The sequence below is a fragment of the Kogia breviceps genome, chromosome 6, assembly GCF_026419965.1.
Source record: "Kogia breviceps isolate mKogBre1 chromosome 6, mKogBre1 haplotype 1, whole genome shotgun sequence".
Lineage (NCBI taxonomy): Eukaryota > Metazoa > Chordata > Mammalia > Artiodactyla > Physeteridae > Kogia > Kogia breviceps.
The window spans coordinates 77,776,579-77,800,904 of NC_081315.1; the positions used below are offsets into that span (position 1 = coordinate 77,776,579).

The 24,326-nt window shown below is 35.8% G+C and overlaps 1 protein-coding gene across 50 annotated transcripts in view; it reads right to left on the bottom strand.

Moving 5' to 3' along the window:
* The window catches only part of CLOCK (clock circadian regulator), a 161,551-nt gene that overhangs the window by 121,339 nt on the left and 15,886 nt on the right, over window positions 1-24,326 (bottom strand). For 37 of the 50 annotated variants that reach the window (XM_067036131.1, XM_067036130.1, XM_067036144.1 and 34 more), the window contains one exon: window positions 1,048-1,134. The exons of 7 other annotated variants lie outside the window; for them this stretch is intronic. The gene's annotated coding sequence lies outside the window, so the exon portion shown is untranslated. Of the gene's footprint in view, window positions 1-1,047; window positions 1,135-7,145; window positions 9,600-12,400; window positions 12,470-24,326 lie in introns of those variants that run through there. 6 more of the 50 variants (XM_067036106.1, XM_067036116.1, XM_067036113.1 and 3 more) reach the window with 5 other exon arrangements.

Below are 24,326 nucleotides of genomic sequence, written 5' to 3' on the forward strand. Positions count from 1 at the left end.
ACGAAGAAAGTGTAAGTCAGTCACTGAGAGCTGGTATCAACTCTTACCTCCCTCTAATTTTCCCCCACTCATCTCTTACTTTGCATTCAATCTATAGATACTTCTTTACCCAGGTAGAGCAGGGGTCAGCTAACTTATTCTGTAAAGGGTCACAAAGTAAATATTTTTGGCTTTCTGGGCCCTACCTAACTCTGCCACTATAGCTTGAAAACAGCCGTACACAATATGTAAAAAATAAAAAGTGGCTGTATTCCAATAAAACTTTATTCACAGACACTAAAATCTGAATTTCATATAATTTTCACATATCATAAAATAGTATTCTGCTTCCAGGATTTTTTTTCCCTCAACCATTTAAAAATGTAAACACTATTCTTAGTTCACGGGTCATACAAAAACAGGCAGCAAGCTGGATTTGGTGGTGTGCAGACCCCTGATGGAGAGACTTGCTTGTAAGGCAGAGATGCAGTAGGTGACTGGCCCTTCTGTACCTCAGTCAACTGCTTCTTTATCTCTAAACCTAAAACCTGACAGGAAATAATTCTTATTCTACTTTTCAGTCATTTGCAAATCACCTTTCTCTCAAAAAAAGACAAGTTATAATTCTTACTTCCAGGTAGTAACTTTGAAAAATTTCAAGAATTGCTGAAAGAAAATACATCTGGATATCAATTACCTTACCAATAAATAATGTTCCATTCCTCTGAAGAATAAAAAATCTAAAGATAAATAAAAACTATCAAAGAAGGTAGCAGATCATGTCCTAAATATTTTTATAATACTATGTCTTATGTGCCTTGCCAGGAGATTGCAAACCTCACTGTACCCAATAATTATGACAGAAAAGGAAGGAAGGAAGGAAGGAAGGAAGGGAGGGAGGGAGGGAGGGAGGGAGGGAAGAAGGAAAGGAAAGGAGAGGAGAGGGAAGGGAAGGGGAGGGGAGGGGAGGGGAGGAAAAGGAAAAGGAAAGGGAAAAGAGAAAAAAGAAAAAGAGAAGGCATACTTCTGAGCTCAAAATGAAGACTGAATATATCTAGTGAAACTCACCAAGTTGAAAAGATTCATCTAAGAGGAATGCAGAATTTTCCAAAGGCATCTTACACTGTGACAAAATCAGCTTCTAAGTTTCAGCAGCTTTACAGGAAAAACAAAAAACAAAAAACAAAATCTGTAAAACAAGGGCAGCTATGGAAATAAAGTTAACCAAATTCTAAGTAACAATACCGCCAGTATTTTTTCCCATCCACATACACAGCATTAATTGGGGCTTCCTATGTGTCAGGAATAGAGGATGCAACAATGAACATGTCAGATTCCATCAATTCCTCCAGGAGCTCAGTCTGTAGGCCAACTCCAAATGGGATGAAAGGCTTTAAGAATCATGATGGTGTGAAGGGAAAGCATGGCAGAGATACAAACCAGGCTGGTGGGAACTGGTTAGGAAAGGTTTCCTAAAAAAGAGGCAATTAATGCAAGCATGAGTAGGGTCTGACCAAATAAAGCAAGAGGGGAGGGGAGAGAAAGAACATGTTTCATTAGAAGGGAATGGCATGTTCAAACAGTCAGATGTAGGAGAGGATATGGCATTTGTGTGCAAGTAAAAGAAATCTAGTATGGCTGCTCAGAGTAAGAAAAAGGATGAGAAGGTCATTCTCTGAGATGAGATGGGCAAGGGAGGAAAGTAAGAAGTGAAGCAATTTGCCCTGCGTCACTCAGTCACACAGGGCTAACAGGCAGAAACCATTTTAAACTCTCACCACTTGACTGCAATATATTAGCCATTCTGAAGCTCTTCCCAGTCCCCTAGCCTCAAGGGTCTTAGAGGGTTGACCCCTGGGAAGGAAGGTGAGTCAAAGTCCTGTGGAGGACGATCCTTTCAGGGGGCTTTTGCAAAGGCCTGAGGGAAAACTGCCAGCCTCCCTATAAATGGATGAATTGATCAACTGACCATCAGGGGCCCTCCTGCAAAATGATGGGGAAGAAGTCAGTTTCAGCACCATTCTCAGTTACAAATTAATAGCTGCCAAGCATTTTACTATGTGTGAAGCCATTCTCAGTTACAAATTAATAGTTGCCAAGCATTTTACTATGTGTGAAGACCAGTTCTAAGTGCTTTACACATATTAACTAATTCAATCCTCACAACATCCCTATGAGGTAGGTGGCTTTTATAACCCTATATTTACAGTATGGTTTTATGAAATAGCCCAATCATGGTCATTAATTTTTATTAACAATTAAAATGATCAGAAATGTTAATGATACTTCTTACCATAATATTAAAAGCATTTTAATTACCATTAAATCAGTAAAGTACTATTTTAAAGATTAATTAACAAAAACAAAAGACTTTACAACATTAATTTGGTTATTTCTCTGTTAGGGAAAGAGTTGGAAATTTTGTTTTGTGCTCATTCATTCACTTACTATATTAGGTTCTACATATCCAATGATTAGGGGAAAAACACACCAAATTCCTGCCCTCATGGAGTTTTTGTCATTGAAATACAATTGGCAAATACGTTTTTGTAACATATCCTAAGTTTTTTGAATGAATGAAGAATCAACAACCATACAGACAAAATCTGATGCATAGAGGAAAATTAAAACCTGAGGGGAGTGGATTGTGAATAAAAAATAAATATACATGTTAAAGAAGGAGGAAGAGGAAGAATAAAAAACTGCTCCACTAAAAAAGGGAACCCTCATGCACTGTTGATGGGAATGTAAATTGATGCAGCCATTATGGAAAACAGTATAGAGATTCCTCCAAAAATTGAAAATAGAACTACAATATGATCCAGCAATTCCACTTCTGGGTATTTATCCAAAGAAAACAAAAACACTAATTTGAAAAGATGTATGTAACCCTATGTTCACTGCAGCATTATTTACAATAGCCAAGATACAGAAGCAACCTAAGTGTCCTTCAATAGATAAACAGATAACAAAGATGTGGTGTATACACACACACACACAAAAATAGTACTCTACCATAAAAAAGAATTAAATCCTGCCATTTACAACAACATGGATGGACCTTGAGGATATCATGCTAAGTGAAATAAGTCAGACAAAAAGAAAAAACAATGGTTATGAAGAACCTAGGGGCAGGACAAGAATAAAGACACAGATGTAGAGAATGGACTTGAGGACACAGGGAGTGGGAAGGGTAAGCTGGGATGAAGTGAGAGAGTAGCATGGACATATATACACTAACAAAATAGATAGTTACTGGGAAGCAGTGCATAGCACAGGGAGATCAGCTCGGTGCTTTGTGACCACCTAGAGGGGTGGGATGGGGAGGGTGGGAGGGAGATGCAGGAGGGAGGAGATGTGGGGATATACGTATGGCTGATTCACTTTGTTATGGGGCAGAAACTAATGCACCATTGTGGAGCAACTATACTCCAATAGAGATGTTAAAATAATAATAATAATAAAACCAATACTGAATTATTTCACTCATATGTGGAATCCAAAAAACAAGAAAAATAAACAAACGAAATGAAACAGAAACATACTCAGAGAGCACAAACTGCTAGGAGAAGAGGATGATGAATGAAACAGATGAAGGGGATTAAGTGGTATAAAACTTCCAGCTATAAACTAAGTCAAGGGGATGTAATGGGAATACAGTCAGTAATACAGTAACAACTTTGTATAGTGACAGAGGTAAGTGGACTTATTCTGATTATTTCATAACGTATAAAAATATCTTATCACCACGTTGTATACCTGAAACTAATGTTGTATGTCAAGTATAACTTAATTAAAAAAAAAAAATCTGTTCCACTGAGGAACACACTCATGAAGAATGAAGAAAAGACAGCACAGCAAAGTACCAGTAATCAGTCCACAATGATGAAGGTCCTTAAGGGACTCAAAACAGTTATAAAAATAAAAAGCAGATGAATATTACACAGTAGAGGATTCAAGACTATAATCTAGTGAAGAAAGATTATACTTTAATCCATCAGTCTTCACACTAGGGACCAGATGGTTTTAGGGAATCAATTTCCAAATCCTTCATGTCTATAATTGCCAACCAGCTACTAAAACTAATATCAAGGTCAGAGCATCATACTGCTTCCTCCTTTCCTACAGTGTAGTTTATATCTTCCTTCTTCCAGTTCACAAGAGAAAGATGTATCTCTTACACATCTAAAATTCACTACAATGCATTTCCCTGTAGAAACATCCAGAACACCAAAGGAATAATTTTAAATATTGATATCAAGGGAGTATCCTCTAATGGAAGTACCACATATCCAAGGTGGTCTTGTTTTTCCCTGTCCCATACACCTCTGTTAAGAACAATACATGACATTAAAAAGCAGATATTCTGGCCTGGCCCCAATGCACTGTTAAAACTTCAGGATGTGAGAATTAAAAAAAACCTTCTGATTAAGAAGCTCATCTGAGAGGGAATCCAATGAAAACAGTTATGATAAATATTGAAGACAGCTAGAACTTAGTTCATCCGGGTTAAAAGCTTGTGGCCAGACTCCTTACATAATTTATATAGAATTATTTAGAACTCAAGATCTGGGAAGCATCTTAAATTAGAATTCAAGATCTGTACTTTCACCATTCTCAGAGAAATGAGAAAGAAATTAGTACATTCTATCAATCACCTGTGTCTTGTGTCTGTGATGTGAAGATATTCTACATGATTTCAAAGAGTTGAAAAGACCCCTTACTTCAGTTAACATCATACCTTCGAGTAAATGTAACATATACCAAAGTTAAGTTAGTGTTTTATATTTTCTTGAACATTTATGGAGAAACATTTTTATTAACTTTTATGAAAAGAATACTGCACACAGTAAATCCGTATTTTTTTAAAAACTGGGACAAGTCTTTACACTGTCACATTCCACCCATTTCTCTGCTTGTTTTTCATTCCTATATGGAGACATTACATATGGATTAGTTTAGCAGGAATATACTGTAAATCCTACTATAAGTGATATACTTAACAAAAGCATAAGTGTTTTGTAAACTTCACACTTATTAGTTACCCAACATCTTTTCTTTTTGCTATTAATTTCCACTGAAACCAGTCTCATTCTAACATATACATAATACTCATCTATGCATACGTAAATTCCATGAAAAGAAAAGTCCCCTCTGAAGAGATACATTTACATTTAGTAATTGTTTAATAATAAAATCAATAATACATTTATGTTACACTCACAGTAATTATAATTCCGAAAAAAGTTTTTCTGTTAACACTTAGACCATTATGGTCACAATAAACATTCTGAATTTCAAAGTCTATTCATATTTTTGATGCCCAGAAGCATTCTTCAACTATTGAAAGAAAGGAACTGCCAACCCAGAATTCTATATCCAGACAAAATATGCTTCAGGAAAGAGAAGGAGATTAAAATATCCACAAATGATGGAAAACTAAGAGAATCTGTCATCAGCAGATCTGCCCTAAAAAAAGGAATGACTATAGGAAGTTCTTCTAACAGAAAAGAAATGATAAAAAAAAACAATATTGGAAAATCAGGAGGGAAAAACTGGAAAGAGGAAGAATATGGGTAAATACAATAGCCTTTTTCTTCTCCTAAGTCTTCTATATTATTTTTGATGATTTAAGCAAAAATTAACACTGTGTGATACGGTTCTCAATATATAGAGAAAATATAAAAGGCAATCACATTAGAAATGGAGAGGGTGGGTAAAGGGAGTTAACCAGTAGACTGTAATAAGTTACCTATACATAAAGTACCTAGAACCACCACAAAAAAGCTATCCAAAGAGATACAATCAAAACATTATAAATAAATCAGAATGGAATCCTAAAGTGTTCAACTAACCCACAGGCTTCTTTTTTGCTCTCCCACTACTACTGAAAAAGGAGCTGAGTTGATGCACAAGATACTCTATCCCCAGGCAAGACAGGAGTGGAACAAGTTTGAGGACATTGATGAGTCACATACTCTAAAGGCAGAATTTTCAAAGCATTTATAATATCAGTTTTGGCATTACTCTCATGCACTGCTGGTGGGAGCAGAAATAGTTGCTGACTTATGGAGGACAATATATCAATATATTAACAAAATTATAAACATTCCTACACTTTGGTCCAGCAATACAGAAGTTATAACAAGCATTTTTTTTAACATCTTTATTGGAGTATAATTGATTTACAATGGTGTGTTAGTTTCTGCTTTACAACAAAGTGAATCAGTTATACATATACATATGTTCCCGTATCTCTTCCCTCTTGTGTCTCCCTCCCTCCCACCCCCCCTAACGAAATAGAAAAAAAAGTCAAAGTACAGGACACCTAGTAATGGTTAGGATATTTCCTTAAACTGTTGTTTCAGGTATGTGTTTATTGAGTGTGTGGGTACTGGGTCACAACATAAAACATATTTCTTACTATAGGCTGTGGTTGAAAAAGTTTGGAAGCCACTATTTCACCTCAGAAAGATAGCCTGAGGCATAGGGGCAAGCTGACACTTTGGAAAGGGAGGGTTCAATGCCTGGATGTGAATAAGTGAAAGGGAAGAAAGACATATAAGGAGACAAAGCAAACCCAAGGTAGTAGGTTATCGAGCTATGCAGAGCCATGAGAAACATGGCCTCTTTGGGGTGAATGCAGAGGAGATGAGGAAGGGAGAGAATTTATCTGACTGGGGCCAAAGAAGAGACAGAAGCAATCCATCAAAGTTTGTCCCCCAGAGTGTGAATTCCTAAAAGGAATTTCTTGCTTTCCTCAATGACACCGTTTTCCTTTTTAACTTTTTATTTTATATTGGCGTATAGTTGATTAACAATATTGTGTTAGTTTCAGGTGTACAACAAAGTGATTCAGTTATACATATATATGTATCTATTCTTTTTCAAATTTTTTCCCAATTAGGTTGTTACAGAATATTGAGCAGAGTTCCTTATGCTACACAGTAGGTCCTTGTTGGTTATCCATTTTAAATATAGCAGTGTGTACATGTCAATTCCAAATTCCCCAACTATCCCTCCCCCAACATTTCCTCCCTGGTAACCATAAGTTCATTCTCTAAGTCTGTAAGTCTGTTCCTATTTTGTAAATAAGTTCATTTGTATAATTTTTTTTAGATTCCACATATAAACAATATCACACGATATTTTTCTTTCTGACTTACTTCACTCAGTATGACAATCTCTAGGTCCATCCATGTTGCTGCAAATGTCATTATTTCATTCTTTTTAATGGCTGAGTAATACTCCATTATATATATGTACAACTTCTTCTTTATCCATTTGTCTGTTGATGGACACTTAGGTTGCTTCCATGTCTTGACTATTGTAAACAGCATTGCAATGAACATTGGGGTACATATATCCTTTCGGACCATGTTTTCCTCCAGGTATTATGCCCAGGAGTGGGACTGTATGATCATATGGTAGCTCTATTTTTAGTGTCTTAAGGAACCACCATACTGTCCTCCATAGTGGCTGCATCAATTTACATTCCCACCAACAGTGTAGAAGGGTTCCCTTCTCTCCACACACTCTCCAGCATTTTGTTTGTGAATTTTTTGATAGCCATTTTGACAGGTGTGAGATGATACCTCATTGTAGTTTGGATGTGCATTTCTCTAATAATTAACAATGGTGAACATCTTTTCATGTGCCTCCTGGCCATCTGTATGTCTTCTATGGAGAAATGTCTATTTAGGTCTTCTGCCCATTTTTTGATTGCACTGGTTTTTATATTGAGCTGCAAAACATCTTTGTAAACTTTGGAAACTAATCCCTTGTCAGTCACATCATTTGCAAATATTTTCTCCCACTCTGTGGGTTATCTTTTCGTTTTGTTTATGTTTTTCTTTGTGGTGAAAAAGCTTTTGAGTTTAATTAGGTCCCATTTGTTTGTTTTTATTTCCATTACTCTGGCATATGGACTGAAAAAGATATTGCTGTGATTTATGTCAGAGAATGTTCTGCCTGTTTTCCTCTAAGAGTTTTATGGTGTCCAGTCTCACATTTAGGTCTTTAATCCATTTTGAATTTATTTTTGTGTATGGTGTTAGAGAATGCTCTAATTTCATTTGTTTTACATGTAGCTGTCCAGTTTTCCCAGCACCATTTATTGAAGAGACTGTCTTTCCTCCATTGTATAGTCTCGCCTACTCTGTCAGAGATTAATTGACCGGAGGTGCATGGGTTTATTTCTGGGCTTTCTATCCTGTTCCATTGATCTATATTTCTATTTTTGTGCCAGTACCATACTGTTTTGATGACTACGGCTTTGTAGTATAAACTGTAAAAAATACAAACATGTGGAGGCTAAACAATATGCTACTAAACAACCAATGGATTACTGAAGAAATCAAAAAGGAAATCAAAAAATAGCTAGAGACAAATGAAATTGAAAGCACAATGATCCAAAACCTATGCGATGCAGCAAAAGCAGTTCTAAGAGGGAAGTTTATAGCAATACAATCTTACACGAAACAAGAAAAATCTCAAATAAACAACCTAACTTTACATCTAAAGCAAACAGAGAAAGAAGAACAAGCAAAACCTAAAGTTAGTAGGAAAGAAATCATACAGACCAGAGCAGAAATAAATGAAAAAAGAAAACAACAGCAAAGATCAATGAAACTAAAAGCTGATTCTTTGAAAAGACAAACAAAATTGATATATCTTTGGCTAGACTCATTAAGAAAAAAAAAGGGAGAGGACTGAAATCAATAAAATTAGCAATGAAAAAGGAGAAGTTATACCTGACACCACAAAAATAAGAATCATAAGAGACTACTACAAGCAACTGTATGCCAATAAAACAAACAACGTGGAAGAAATGACAACTTCTTAGAAGGTATAATCTCCCAAGACTGAACCAGGAAGAAATAGAAAAAAATGAACAGACCAATCACAAGTACTGAAATTGAAACTGTGATTAAAAACTCCCAACAAACAAAAGTCCAGGACCAGACGGCTTCATGGGTGAATTCTATCAAACATTTACAGAAGAGCTAACACCTATCCTTCTCAAACTGTTCCAAAAAAACTGCAGAAGAAGGAAAGCTCTCAAACTTACTCTATGAGGCCACCGTCACCCTGATACCAAAACCAGACAAAGACACCACAAAAAAAGGAAATTACAGGCCAATCTCACTGATGAACATAGACGCAAGAATCCTCAACAAAGTACTAGCAACCTGAATCCAGCAATACATTAAAAGAATCATACACCATGATCAAGTGGGATTTATCCCAGGGAAGCAAGGGTTTTTCAATATCCACAAATCAATCAATGTGATACACCACATCAACAACTAAAGAATAAAAACCGTATGATCTCACTAGATGAAGGAAAAGCTTTTGAGAAAATTCAACACCCATTTATGACAAAAACTCTCCAGAAAGTGGGCATAGGGGGAACATATCTCGACATAATAAAGGCCATACATGACAAACCTACAGCTAACATCATACCCAATGGTGAAAAGTTAAAAGCATTCCCTCTAAGATCAGAAACAAGACAAGAATGTCCACTCTTGCCACTTTTATTCAACATAGTTTTGGAAGTCCTAGCTGGCAGTCAGAGAAGAAGAAATAGAAGGAATCCAAATTGAAAAGAAAAAGTTAAACTGTCACTGTTTTCAGATGACATGATACTGTACATAGAAAATTCTGAAGATGCTACAAAAGACTACTAGAGCTCATCAATGAATTTGGTAAGGCTGCAGGTTACAAAATTAATACATAGAAATCTGTTGTATTTCTATACACTAACAATGAAAGATCAGAAACAGAAATTCAAGAAACAATCCCATTTACCAACACACCAAAAAGAATAAAATACCTACAAATAAACCTACCTAAGGAAACAAAAGACCTGTACTCTGAAAAGTATAAGACGCTGATGAAAGAAATCAAAGACGACTCAAACAGATGGAGAGATATACCACGTTCCTGGATTGGAAGAAACAACATTGTCAAAATGACTATACTACCCAAGGCAATCTACAGATTCAATGCAATCACTATCAAATCAGTAATTTTTCACAGAACTAGAACAAAAAAATCTTTAAATTTTTATGGAGACACAAAAGACCCCAAATAGCCAAAGCAATCTTGAGAAAGAAAAACAAAGCTGGAGGAATCCGGCTCCCTGACTTCAGACTCAATGACACCATTTTTCTTTGCTTACTTTTTAAGGTAAATTTTAAATAATGCATGTGGCTTCATTTGTGGTTCACATTATATTTCTATTGGATAATGCAAATGTAGAGCCTGGAGTGCTGCAATTTCTCTTTGCACTCAGCAGCTGATTTGTCGAAGAGATGTGAAACATCTTCTGCTGTGACTTTTCTTCTCTTTGCCATTATGGGCAGAAATGAAAGTTTCTGAATTCTCAACTGTGTTCAATGAAAACTAAAAGCAACCTACAAAAATAGTGTCTCCAGGCTTCTTTAATAACTTCTTGAAAGATGATGCAATAACTTGGACAATACAAAATTAGACTGAAAAAAATGATGCAATAGTGACAAACTTTTCCATATTCTATCTTCCTTCTACACAATTCCATTATTCTTCTATTTTCATCTTATTTTTTAAGGAAAGATAACTAGTGAGTCATGATAAAAGAAATCTTAAAATGTTGAAACACACAATGTTTAAAGGTAAGAGAATATAATTAATGAAAGACAGAGATTTATTCAATTTTTTAAAAGTACATTTTGTTTTGTTCTTTAGGAGACCTCAAAGAATAATAATCATGAAATACTAGTTCTTATAAATAGTTGGAATGCTTAAAAAATCAAAAAGTCTAGAATTAAATCCAATGGATACTGATGGTATACTAAGGGTTAATCAAAAATTGGTAAGTAGGGCTTCTCTGGTGGCACAGTGGTTGAGAGTCCGCCTGCCGATGCAGGAGACACGGGTTCATGCCCCGGTCCGGGAAGATCCCACATGGCGTGGAGCGGCTAGGCCTGTGAGCCATGGCCGCTGAGCCTGTGCGTCCGGAGCCTGTGCTCCACAACGGGAGAGGCCACAACAGTGAGAGGCCCGCGTACCGCAAAAAAAAAAAAAAAAATTGGTAAGTAAAAGGTAATTGATAAAGCATTTTTCTTGTCTGTCCTATCAAACTATATTTCAAGGTAACTAAGGAGACCTAATTGGTGAGGGGTAGTCCTTCAAAGAATTTTAGCTAATAAGAAGAAAAAGAAATTACATAAATAGATGGGCAACAATCATCAATGGATTTTAAAGCCATGAGAAGAAAAAGTGATAGTGAATTGCACAACAGATCATGCTGTCACCAAATGAGTGCAACTGATCAATCTTACCATCTCCAAAAGTGAGACAGACATTATGTACCTCCCAATGTAATGAAATATGTAGTACAAAGTACTACTTATAAAATGTTCTTGTGTAAAAGAGTCACACTGGAATCTATCAAACCTTTATATTGTATATTCTTAACAGTAGCAATGTCACACCCAGGGGTGAAAAATACCTTCAATAGTAGTATATTAAAATGGTTTCTTGCCCTCCAAAGCACAGTGCTGTATCTATTCTTGGGTTTCAGAGAGCAGACAATAAAGAAAAAACAATGTCTAAGAAGGGCCTTTTAAAGGAGTAAAAAAAAAAAAGTAAAAAGAGGTTGAGAAACACTGCTTTAGATCAAACTTTCAGTTTAAATTAATATAGAAAAGGAATAAGTAAAATGACATCAGGAAGAAGCAATCAGATAAATCTAGAATGTGAAATATTATACAGAACAACTGACCTAGTTTCTTCAACATGGAGGGAAAAAAAGGAAAAGCAAGTGGGGGGTTGTCAACTGTCCTAAATTTTAAAAAGCCTCAGAGCCTTTAGTTTCAGAAATATTTACATTTACATTTAGAAATATTTACAATGAATTATATGTGTAATATGCTTCAAATAGCTTTAGAAGAGGGTACATGGGTGAGGGTATGGACAAAACAAGACAGGTTCTGAGTTGATAGTTATTAAAGCTGGGTGATCAGTAGATTATTCTAATCTGTATACTGTTGTGTATGTTTTCCATTACAACAAAGTATGTGTTATTTGAGGAAGATTTTTCATTGTTAAGAAATTGGAGCATTACTGTGTAATACATACCTGTGGCAAACATTTTCTATCAGAGGTGATCTACAAACTGATATCACTCTTCTTCCAAATAAATTGTACTCTTAAAAAAAAGGACTCAAGAAACATTACAACCGATTGTTAATACCTCATTTGAATCCTGATTCAGACAATATCAAAAAGTATTTTTGAAACAATTGAAAAAAATCTGAATAAGGACTAGGCATTATATGATATTAAGAAATTATGGTTAATTTGGTTAGATGGAGTAATGATATTGAGTTTATGTAAGAAAATATCCTTATTTTTTAAAGAAACATAGAATTACTTAGGGGTGAAGTGACAATTTCTTTCATTCTTTTCTTTCTTTCTTCCTTCCTTTCTTTCAAGACAACCTGGAGAATGAAAGAGATAATGATGAGAAACACTCAGTTTTGCCTCTCTTCCCTTTGGAAAGCCTACTGGTAAGACAGTACAGAAGAACAAAAAGTAAGATCTAGAAAACAATGAAAAGAATGGAGAAGGAAGTTATGAAGAGATGAAATGATACAGTAGATTTCTGGAGAGCAGAAAGCAGATCCAAGTGTATTAACAGGTTAAGCACATGCAAAATTCACACATAAAGGGACTACAGTGGAGTTCTGAGTCAATCGTCCTGAGACTCTAGGCTCTAGAGTTAGCAGGTACAGAGGCTGAATACAGGTGACCTAGGAAAAAGCTTTACCTGTCTCCTTTCTCTGCACCCCTTCCCTGGCTAAGCAAGGCCCAGCATCACCCCTAGGCCCAAAACTGCACCACTCTTTTCTAAAGAAATCTAGCAGAAATTTAGCAAACTGCTCAGAAAGAAACTAGATGGATGTTAGTGTCCACAGAGCTCATGTCAATATGACAACCGGAAAGCTCCTGAAAATAGCAATAGGTTCCCTGCTCTTAGGCTCTAAACCTAAACTTGCCAGCAGACAAGACACTCCATCTATGTACAAAGAATTACCAACCAGTCTTTTCAAACAGAGATGGCAATTGGAAAAAAAAATCCACCTATACAACAAGAAAAAAAACCCACCGTAGCTACCTAAAATAATCAAGATAATCCTGTAGCAATATACGTGAACCAACAATAATAATTTCTAGTCATGTGAGGAAAAACCACAGCTAGAAAAAGACCAAGATAAATAAGTAGATCAATAACCCCAGAAGACTCACACATTATTCAGGGTACAGAAAAAAAAGATACAAAACGAAATATCTTTAAGATACTCCTAAAGACACTGCATTCAATACAACAAAAACAGAATGTTACATATTTAACAATGACATCAATTTTACTACACCAAGAACTGTTGTAAATACTTTACAAATATGAACTACTTTGCTCACAAAGTAGTTATTATCCTCATTTTGTAGTTCAGAAACTGAGCACAGAGAGGTTAAATAACTTACCCAAGGTCACATGGTTATTAAGTGGTGGAGCTGGGATCTTAACTCACACAGTCTGGCAGTCTAGTTCCATTGTATATGCTTTTAACTACTATACCATGTTGCCTCTTGAAATGATATGAACAAAAAATAAGCAAAGCTACTGGAATACTTACAATCTGGTTACAGACATTCACAGAAAAATAGGAACACATAGTTGAAGAAATGTCAGAATATAGAATAAAAAGGCAATGACAGAAAACATGAGAAGAGATAAAAGACATAAGGATCAAACCAGAAAGCCAAAATTCTGCTGGTGAGCATTCCAAAGTGGGAGAACATAGAAAACCAAGAAATATTACCAAAAAAAAATAATAATAATAGAGAACATTGCCCATACCTGGAGGGAGACATCTGCATTTCAACTGAAAGGGCCTACCTACCCCAGAGAGTTCAGATAGAATAATAAGAACAACTCATACCTAGACACGTAACTATAAAATTCTAAAACTACAAAGACAAAGGTAAGATACTAAAGCTTCCAAAGGGGAAAGGGTCATTAAAAAGTAACAAGACTCAAGAGTAGCACCAGACTTCCTACCTTCTTGATCTAAACAGAACAGAGCAAAACCCATAAGTTCTAAAGGAATTTAATCTGAATCTAAATTTCTACACCCAAACTATTAAGCAATTATGAACAAGGCAAAAAAGCCATGTTCAGGCATGCAAGAATGTTTACATCTTAAGTACCCTGTATACTGAAGTTAATTTAAAATATACTCCAGCAAAAAGAAAGAGAATGCCATAAAAGACAAAGATGTGATATCTAAGAAGTCTAACCCAGAAATGCAGTGAAGGAGTATCTCAGAATGACAGAAATACAGCAGGCTACCAACCCATGAAGACTGAAGGAGAAAGTAGGACAACTCCAAAAGGGATGTCTCCAGGAAAACAAGGGATTCCATCCAACAAATAACAGATAGTGATTCAAGCAGGAAACATTTTGACCAAGGAAAAAAGGCAATTACAGACTGTGGGGGGAAAGATGAACAATATTAAGCAAACTAATGAGGATATAAAGTCAGAATATAAGGCAAACTAGTGGCATAACTGTGAAAAAAACTTATGAACTGTAAGTAAAGATAACCAACCTTACTTTGATATCACATATTTTATTTTTTGAGTTCCATTATCATAACTTTGTACCCATGGAAAATAAATAGCTCAATGATTAACTGTAATTTATTTTGTTCAGCTTTTAGAATCAACCTACCGAAAAGACTGAATGTCTTAAATCTCATTACATAACAGAACATAAATGTTATGTGATCAACCTGGTCAAACACAAAAGAAAAGGTAAAATGGAAGTGAAGGAGTAGCAAAGACAAGACGGAGAAATGGATAAAGGCCCTACTATCCTTATCTTACACAGTAGGGCTTTAAAATATAATGTCTAAGAAACATTTAACTTACAGTTGCAATGATACTAATAAAAGAACTAATTACAATGTTTCAAACTTTGGGATGAAGAGATATGAGAGATTAAGGACAGCATAAGTGAATTAAATCCTCATCTTAGAAGAATCAAGAGAATAATTTAAAGTCAATTAATCAAGAAATAAAAGCAGATCCCAACAAAGAAAAGTCTGGGACCAGATGGCTCCAAAACATTTAAAGAAGAATTAACACAAATCCTCCTCAAACTCTTCCAAATAATTAAACAGAAGGGAACATTTCTAACTCATTTCATGATGGCAGCATTACCCTGATAGCAAAACCAGAAAAAGACACAACAAGGAAACTACAGACTAATATTCCTGATGAATAATGATGCAAAAATCCTCAACAAAATACTAACAAGCCAAATTCAATAGCACATTAAATGGATTATATACCATCATCAGGTGGAATGCAAGGATGATTCAAAACATGAAAATCAATCAGTGTCATATACCACATTAACAGAATGAAGGGGGAGGAAATATCACCTCAATTATGAAGAAAAAGCATCTGACAAAATTAAACACTCTTTCACAATAAAAACACTAAACTAGAAACAGAAATAAACCACCTCAACATAATAAAAGCCATATATGAAATGGTCACAGCTAACATCATACTCAATAATGAAAACTGAAAGCTTTTCCTCCAAGATTATAGACAAATAAAGGATGCCTACTCACATCACTTATTCAACATTGTGCTCAAAGTCTTAGCTAAAGCAATTAGGCAAGAAAAAAAAAGGTCATCCAAATATGGAAGGAAGAAGCAAAAAATTACCTCTGTTCACAGATCACATATGCAGAAAATATCTATTCAGTAATAATTGATGTTTTTTATCTTTCATTCTAGTAATGTGGTGTACACATTTATTGATTTGTGTATACTGAACCATCCCTGCATCCCAGGGATAAACCTAACTTGATCATGGTGTCTGATTCTTTTAATGTGCTGCTGAATTCAGTTTACTAATAGAGTTTGTTGATAATTTTTGCACCTATATTCCTCAAGGATTTTGGCCTGTACTTTTTTCTTGTAGTATGCTAATCTGGCTTTGGTATCAAGTGTTCCTTCTTCTTCAATTTTTTGGAAGGGCTTAAGGATTGGTGTTAAGTATTCTTTAAATGTTTGGTAGAATGTTTCACCAGTGAAATCACCTGGTCCTGGCTCTTCTCTGCTGTAAGGCTTTTAGTTACTGTTTCAATCTCTTTATCCATCATTGGTCTGTTCAAATTTTCTACTTCTTCATGATTGTCTTGGTAGGTTGTATGTTTCTAGGAATTTATCCATTTCTTCTAGATTAACCAATTTGTTGGTATGATTGTTCATAGTAGTCTCGTATTTTCCTTTGTATTTCTGTTGTGTCAGTTGTAATGTCTCCTCTTTCATTTCTGATTTTTTGATTTTTTTTATACAGAAGGTTTTTATTAGTTATCTATTTTATACATATTGGTGTATATATGTCAGTCCCAATCTCTCAATTCATCCCACCACCACCACCACCCCCTGCCACATTCCCCCCTTGGTGTCCATACGTTTGTTCTCTACATCTGTGTCTCATTTCTGACTTTGAGTCTTTTTACTTAGTCCAGCTAAAGATTTTTCAAGGTTACCTTCTCAAAAAAAAAAAAAAAAAAAAGACAAAAAGCAGCCATTAGTTTCATTTATCTTTTATATTGTTTTCCTGGTCTCTTTCATTTATTTCTGTGCTAATCTTCCTTCTGTTAACTGCTTTAAATGTTTTGGAGCATTCTCCTGTGAAGCCATCTGGTCCCAGGCTTTTCCCTTCTAGTTCCTTGAGGTGTAGTTAGGTTGTTTATTTGTGATCTCCCCACCCGCTGCCCGAATCTAGGCATTTATTGCTATGAAATTCCCTCTTAAACTGCTTTTGCTGCATACCATCTGTTTTGGTATGTTGTATTTCCATTTTTCTTTCTTTCAAGGTATTTTTAAATTTCCCTTTTGATTTCCTCTTTAACTGATTGGCTGTTTAGGAATGTGTTATTTAATTTCCACACAATTGTTAATTTTTCAATTTTCCTCCTACTGATTTCAAGTTTAACACCACTGTATGGAAAAGATAGGTGGTACAATACCAATCTTATGTTTGCTAAGGCTTGTTTTGTGACCTAACATATGATCTGTCCTGGAGAGTTTCCATGTACACTTGAGAATACGTATTCTGCTGCTGTTGGGTGGAATGTTCGGTATATGTCTGTTAGGTCTATTTGGTCTAAGGTATATTTCACATCCAGTGTTTTCCTTCATTCTTCTAGATGACCCATCCACTGCTGAAAGTTGGGGTACTGAGGTCCCCTATTACTGAATTGTTGTCAATTTCTCCCTTAAGATCTGTTTGTATTTGCTTAATATTTTTAGGTGCTCCAATGTTGGGTGCATGTATATCTGCATTGTTATATCCTCTTGATGAATCAATCCCTTTTTCATTATATAATGACAGTCTTTGCCCCTTGTTATCATTTTTGATTTAAAGTCTATTTTGTCTAAGGTTAGCTACGCCTGCCCTCTTTGGTTTCCATTTGCATGGAATATCTTTTTCCATTCCTTCCCTTTGAGCCTACATGTATCCTTAAGGTGAAATGAGTTTCTTATAGGCAGCATATAGTTGATCTTGTTTTTTAATCCAGGCAGCTACTCCATGGGTTTTGACTGGAAAATTTTATCCATTTACATTTAAAGTAATTATTGATAGGTAAGAACTTTCTCATGCCATTGTTTTCTGCCAGTTTTGTAGTTCCCTTGTTCCTTTCTCCATCTTGTGATGTCTTTCTTTGTGAACTGATGATTTTCCATAGTGGTATGCTTTGACTCCCTTCTCTTTATCTTTTGTCTATCTACTGCAGGTTTTGTTTTATGATTATCATGAGGTTTATTTTATAAAACATCTTTTAGTTATAACAGTCTACTTTCAGCTAACAACTTAGATCACATACAAGAACTCCAATCTTTTACTTTATGCTTTTGATGTCACAATTTACCTCTTTTAATATTGTGCATCCATTAACAAAATTATTGTAGCTATAGTTACCTTTTTAAATATTTATTTATTTGGCTGTGTTGGGTCTTAGTTTCAGCATGTGGGATCTTCGTTGCGGCATGCAGGATCTTTAGTTGCAACATGTGGGATCTTTAGTTGCGGCATGTGGGATCTTTAGTTGTGGTATGTGAACTCTTACTTGCAGCACGTGGGATCTAGTTCCCTGACCAGGGGTTGAACCTGGGCCCCTTGTATTGAGAGCATGGAGTCTTAGCCACTGGACCACCAGGGAAGTCCCGTAGCTATAGTTACTTTTAACACAGTTGTCCTTTAAACCTTTATATTAGAGTTAAGTGATTAACTTAACTACCATGTTACTCTCAATACTCTCATATTATCTAATAATCTGAATTTGATTATATACTTACCTTTACCAGTATGTTTTATATTTCCATATGTTTTCATGTTACTAATTAGCATCCTTTGCTTTCAGCTTGAAGAACTCCTTTCACCATTTCTCATAAGGCAGATTTAGTGGTGATGAATACCCTCAGCTTTTGTTTGGGAAAGTATCTCTCCTTCATGTATATAAAACAACTTTGCTGGGGAAAGTATTCTTAATTGGCAGTTTTCTTCTTTCAGCACTTTGAATATATGATCCCCCGTACTCCTAGTCTGCAAAGCTTCTGCTGATAATTCTGTTGATAGCCTTATGGGGGGTTCCCTTATATGGGAAGAATTTTTTCTATCTTGCTGTTTTTAAAACGTGCTAGATTTTACAGAGTTGTATTGTAACATGTCTTGGAGAAGATCATTTTCAGTTGAAATTTTGGGGTGACCTATTAGCTTCAACCCTAATGAACTTGGATATCCAAATCTCTTCCCAGATTTGGAAACTTCTCAGCCATTATTTCTTTAAATTAGCTTTATGCTTCTTTCTCCCTTTCTTCTCTGGAATTCCAATAACGAGTAGATTGTTTCTTTTAATGGCATTCTATTATTTACACAGGCTTTCTTCACACTATCTCATTCTCTTTTCTTTTTGTTTCTCTGATTGGATGGTTTCAAATGACCTGTCTCCTCATCCATTCTTTCTTTCTTCTGCTTGGTCAAATCTGCAGTTGAAGATTTCTAGGAAATCTTCAGTTCAGTAATTGCACTCTTCAACTCTAGGATTTCTGTGTTTTTTTACTAATGGTTTCCATTTCTTTGTTAAACTTCTCATTTTGTTCACTCATTGTTTTCCTACTTTCATTTACTTGTATGTATTCCTTTAATAGTTCAGTGAATTTCTTCAAAAGGATTATTCTCAATTCTTTGCCAGATAGTTCACAGATCTCTTCCTTTAGGGGCAGTCATTGGAATTTTTTTAGTTTCCTTTGATGATGTCATGTTTCCCTGATGACTCATGATCCTTGTGGCTTACACTGGAGTCTGCACATTTGAGAAAATGGGCACCTCTTCCAGTCTTTACAACATGCTTCAGCAGGCAAAGTCCTTCACCAGTCAGCCCATCCAGAGATTCTGGGTGACACATAAGGTGGTTTCCACAGGCAAGTTTACTGCTAGAGCCACGGGGTAGGCAGGTGTGGTGCCTGGGTCAACAGGTGGGAAGGCCAGATGCTTGCATATTCAGGGACCATCCTGGTGCCTGGGTACAAGAGGGAGGACCTGATTCAAGGCCCACAGAAGCCAGTCTGGAGTCTAGTTCCACATGGGCCAGACTTGAGCTGGGGTGTGTCAGAGACCTGTGGTCATGGTAGTTGGCCAGGTGCTGAGCCCAGCTGGGAGTCTGCATTCACAGGCATTGATTAGGAACCAGGGGCCACAGAGGCAGTTGGTGCTGGGATGTGCCATGACCTGGGTTCATGGGAAACTGCCAGTAGCCTGGTGCTATGGAAGATGCCCAGGATCATGGAAGGCAGCTGGTGCTGAGGTGAGTCAGGAGCCTGCTGAGGGCCTGGTGCCACAGTAGTTGATCAGCACCAAAGTAACCCTGCAGCCTGGGTTCACAGGAGCTGGCTAGTGCTACAATGGATCAGGGGACTGGGTTTGTTGGAATTCTCATGACCTGGAGCTGAGGAGTCACAGGAGCTGCCTAGGGCCACTGGAGCTGACAGACACTAGGTAGAGATGGGACCTGGGTTTGCAGGAGCAAAATTGATGTTTTGGCAAGGGATGAGTCTTAGGAATCCCTATACTGCCAATTTGGTCTGATGATGAAATCTCACATACTATTGCTAGTCTTTAATAATTAAAGATTTTAGAAATTTAAAAATAAAGTTTTGAACATATGGTTTAAACCTTACTACTTACATGTGTTTGACCAACTAAAGTTGTCAGAGCATTAATTTTCTTAAGTGGATGATTAGTAGACTATTATGAGTGAGAACTCTCAACTGGCACAAACTAGAGAATTTACATTTGGGCAGCTAAGTTATAATGTGGAATATTACTCCCACTTACAGTTTAGTATTCCAGTGGTGTGAAAGTTAATCTCGAACTCCTTAAGGAGCTTAGAGTCTAACTGGATTATATACAACTAAATATTCTTTTAGATAGGAAGATAAATTGCAAGACTATCGTTATATACAATAATGTTAAAATATTGGCTAAATATGAATAAATATACATAAAAATATGGATACATCAGTTGTTTCTGCATTTACCTATGCTCAAAACTATTGAGTATATACTATGGCCAGACATTTTAGGTACCAGGGCTGTATGACTGAACAAAATAAAGTCCCTACTATTAGAAACGATAACTTATGTTAGCAATATAATATTTTCATCTTTATTCTTATAACATCTACGGAAAGCACTCACTAGCAACACCTTTAGAGAATTTTTAAATGTCAGGGCCTTCAAAAAAAAAGGTAGTGAGAGGCAGAGTGAGCCTAGCCTAAGGAAGAAGAGATACTCTCCTCTAAACATATACAGGCATATGGCTTGATCAGAGTTGAAAGAATAAACACTTGTTTCAGGTTGGGTATTGTTCCAGTGATGCCATTAGACTCTTGCTGTATACTGTAAACCATATGATTATAATAATTATTTTAGAGCTGGTAATCACAATGTAGTACAACCTAGGTTAAGTGACACACACATTTATAGAACATTTCATTACTATTGGATCTTTTAAAACATGCATTAATGTTTTAGAACAAAGACAAACAAGAAAATGTCAAAGATTTATTGAAAAGCAAAGTTTTAGATTGTGTCTAGAAGTCAGTAGATAAGTTCCCAATCTCCTACACCTTCAGCAAGTATTTTGTAATTGATTTAAGTATAACCATAAAGATCTTTAATTATTAAAATGATGTAAATTACATTCTAAGGCAGAAAAAAAGCCTAATATCCTAATATTATTTCTAAAATACTAAATTTTTAAATGTTGAAAAAGTATTTGGAGACCAAGACTTTATTGCTATAAGATAAATTACTAACACCACATTCCATAAATCTTCCACTACACTGGCGATTTACTTTCAGTCTTTTTGATGATTTGCTGTGTAATGCTGTTCCTCTAAGCTAAGTGTTTAGATTTAATCCCTATACATTTAATTTTCTTATGTGTAAAGTTACTTGAATTATCAAACTATAATATACTGACAGTTTCAGAGTGTCAAGGTGTAAAAACTGGCTTGGCCAGTCAATTTGGGAAACTGGAAAACAAATATTATACACATTCAACAAATGACACTGTGAACTAGTCTGCCTATATACGTTTTCAAGTAATATTAAATCACAGGGCAAAACTTCTTTCTCTTTTGCCCTAAACCTTATCTATAGTCCCTCTCTCATAGTGAATCTGCAAAAAGATGTAATAATATTCTGAAAATAGATAATAACTACAGCAACAGGTTGTGAATAAATAAAGCAATATAAAGTGGCATCTTAAATAATAACCAATACCTTCACTATATAAGCAGTAAAATTTTCATATAGTTATTTATCAAATGTCCTTGTTAAAGATGTCACTCTTTACTTATATTTAAAATATTCCCTAGAAATTAAAGTGAAATTACCTTTGAAATATATCATAAGTCCTCAGGGGCTGTGAGTATAGGCTTTGATTTTTTATTTCCTGACCCAAGTAAGTGCCCTTTTGTTGTCTGAATGATGTTTATTTAGATTAAAATCTTAAAGTACTCCAAATATTTTATATGAATCTTTTACTCACTACTGAAATCAAATTAACTATTTCATCAATTAAAGATAAGGAGTATATGCCCAAAGTCACAGAAAGCTGCCTGCTATCTTCATTTGTAAATGGAAGAGAAGACTGGCAATTGGTGCCTGAAAATTTTTTTTAATACTTTCAGTACAAATTAATTTTAATCAAATATCAAAAAAAACCTAGAGCGTTTTTTTTTTGTTTTGTTTTTTTTTTTTTTTTTTTTTTTTTTTTTTTTGCGGTATGCGGGCCTCTCACTGTTGTGGCCTCTCCCATTGCGGAGCACAGGCTGTGGACGCACAGGCTCAGCGGCCATGGCTCACGGGCCCAGCCACTCCGCGGCATGTGGGATCTTCCCGGACCAGGGCACGAACCCGTGTCTCCTGCATCGGCAGGCGGATTCTCAACCACTGCGCCACCAGGGAAGCCCTAGAGCGTTTTTTACTTTATGCAAAGGAATAAAGTTACACTTAACATTTACTGGATAAGAAGCTATTGTGCAAAGACAGTTTATAAGCTTTTATTTTGTTTGTATATCCTGTTAGTCTCTTAAAACTTGCATATTATTGATGTAATACATGCACATGGTTTTAAAATAATAGTAAAAAACTGCAGTCCTGTTCGCTAGAAGCATTCACTTTCACCTACTTGTCTGTAGTTTTTATATTTATCTCTATAATTATACATAATATGTCTATTTCTTGACTAACTTCAAATTATATCTACTGACTCCTTGCTATGAAACAGGAAGATTTAGTTCACATATACTGTCTTCAATCTGCTTTCTTCTCTCCTCATTCCAATGGCAATCAATCCTATTTGAGCACTTGATATGTAGTTAGTAAGACTGAGAAACTGCATTTTAAATTTTACTCAACCTAAATGAATTTAAATTGCTAGATGTAGCTAGTGGCTATCATATTAGATGGGCAGTTCTAAATTATTCCTACCTTTAGGAATGTACAAAAGTTTTCTTTATGATCTAGTACTACAATCAATTTTTGTATATGTTCTATAAATGCTTGGAAAGAAGGTACAGTCTCTATTTTCAAGGTAGGATTCAGTTTATCCATCAAATTTTGCTTATTAATTGGGATATTTAGTTGTTCTATAGCCTTAATTTTTGTGTGTGTGTGTGGTACGCGGGCCTCTCACTGTTGTGGCCTCTCCCTTTGCGGAGCACAGGCTCCGGACGCGCAGGCTTAGCGGCCATGGCTCACGGCCCAGCCGCTCCACGGCATGTGGGATCTTCCTGGACCGGGGCACGAACCCGTGTCCCCTGCATCCGCAGGCGGATTCTCAACCACTGCGCCACCAGGGAAGCCCTATAGCCTTAATTTTTTGTTCACTTGATACGCTTTGGTCTAAGAGAGATCCATTAAAGTCCACCAGTAAAGTTTTTCTCAATAACTTTCCAGGATCACTTTTACTTTTTGAATATTAATGCTCTACTATATTTGCAGGCATATTTGGTATTTCTTCATTGTAAATTATAAACTTTACAATCAAGATACCCATCTTTGCCTCATTTAATTCCATCTTCTCTCTATATTTACACTTTACAGATCTGTTATTTTAATAAGGTTTTTATTAAAATACTACTTTTATAATCATACCATATGTATTGAAGTCCGTCTTCCATTTCTTCATGTGACCTATTAGTTCTCTACTATAAGCTATGTTAAGATGTTACACTTTCTCATCACCAGATTTCAACCAAAAACATGATCTTTCTTATGGTCTACCTTTCTGCTGTTAGGTATACTTCTATTACTACACTTGTTGATTTTAAATGCTATTGACTTCTAGTTACTACACAGGAGGCAACTAGCATACTTAGCACACTTATTCAAGCTCCCACCTTCTTTCCCCTTTTCCTTCTGAATTGTTAGTTGTTTCATTATTAGGATATAGAGCAGACTAAGGTCTGCTTAAATATCTATTTCTCAATGAAGACCTTTCTGTCCACACAATTTAAAATTATAAATCCCTCTGTCACCGCCCCAACACTCCAGCCCCCTCCAGTGATTTGTTTTCCTCCATAGTATTAATCACCATCTAACATACATTTAAGAGTTTCTCATCTGGTTTCCCCCAGTTGGAAGGTAAGCTCCCCAAGGGCAGGCCTTTTTGCATTCTTTGTTCACTGCTGTAACACCA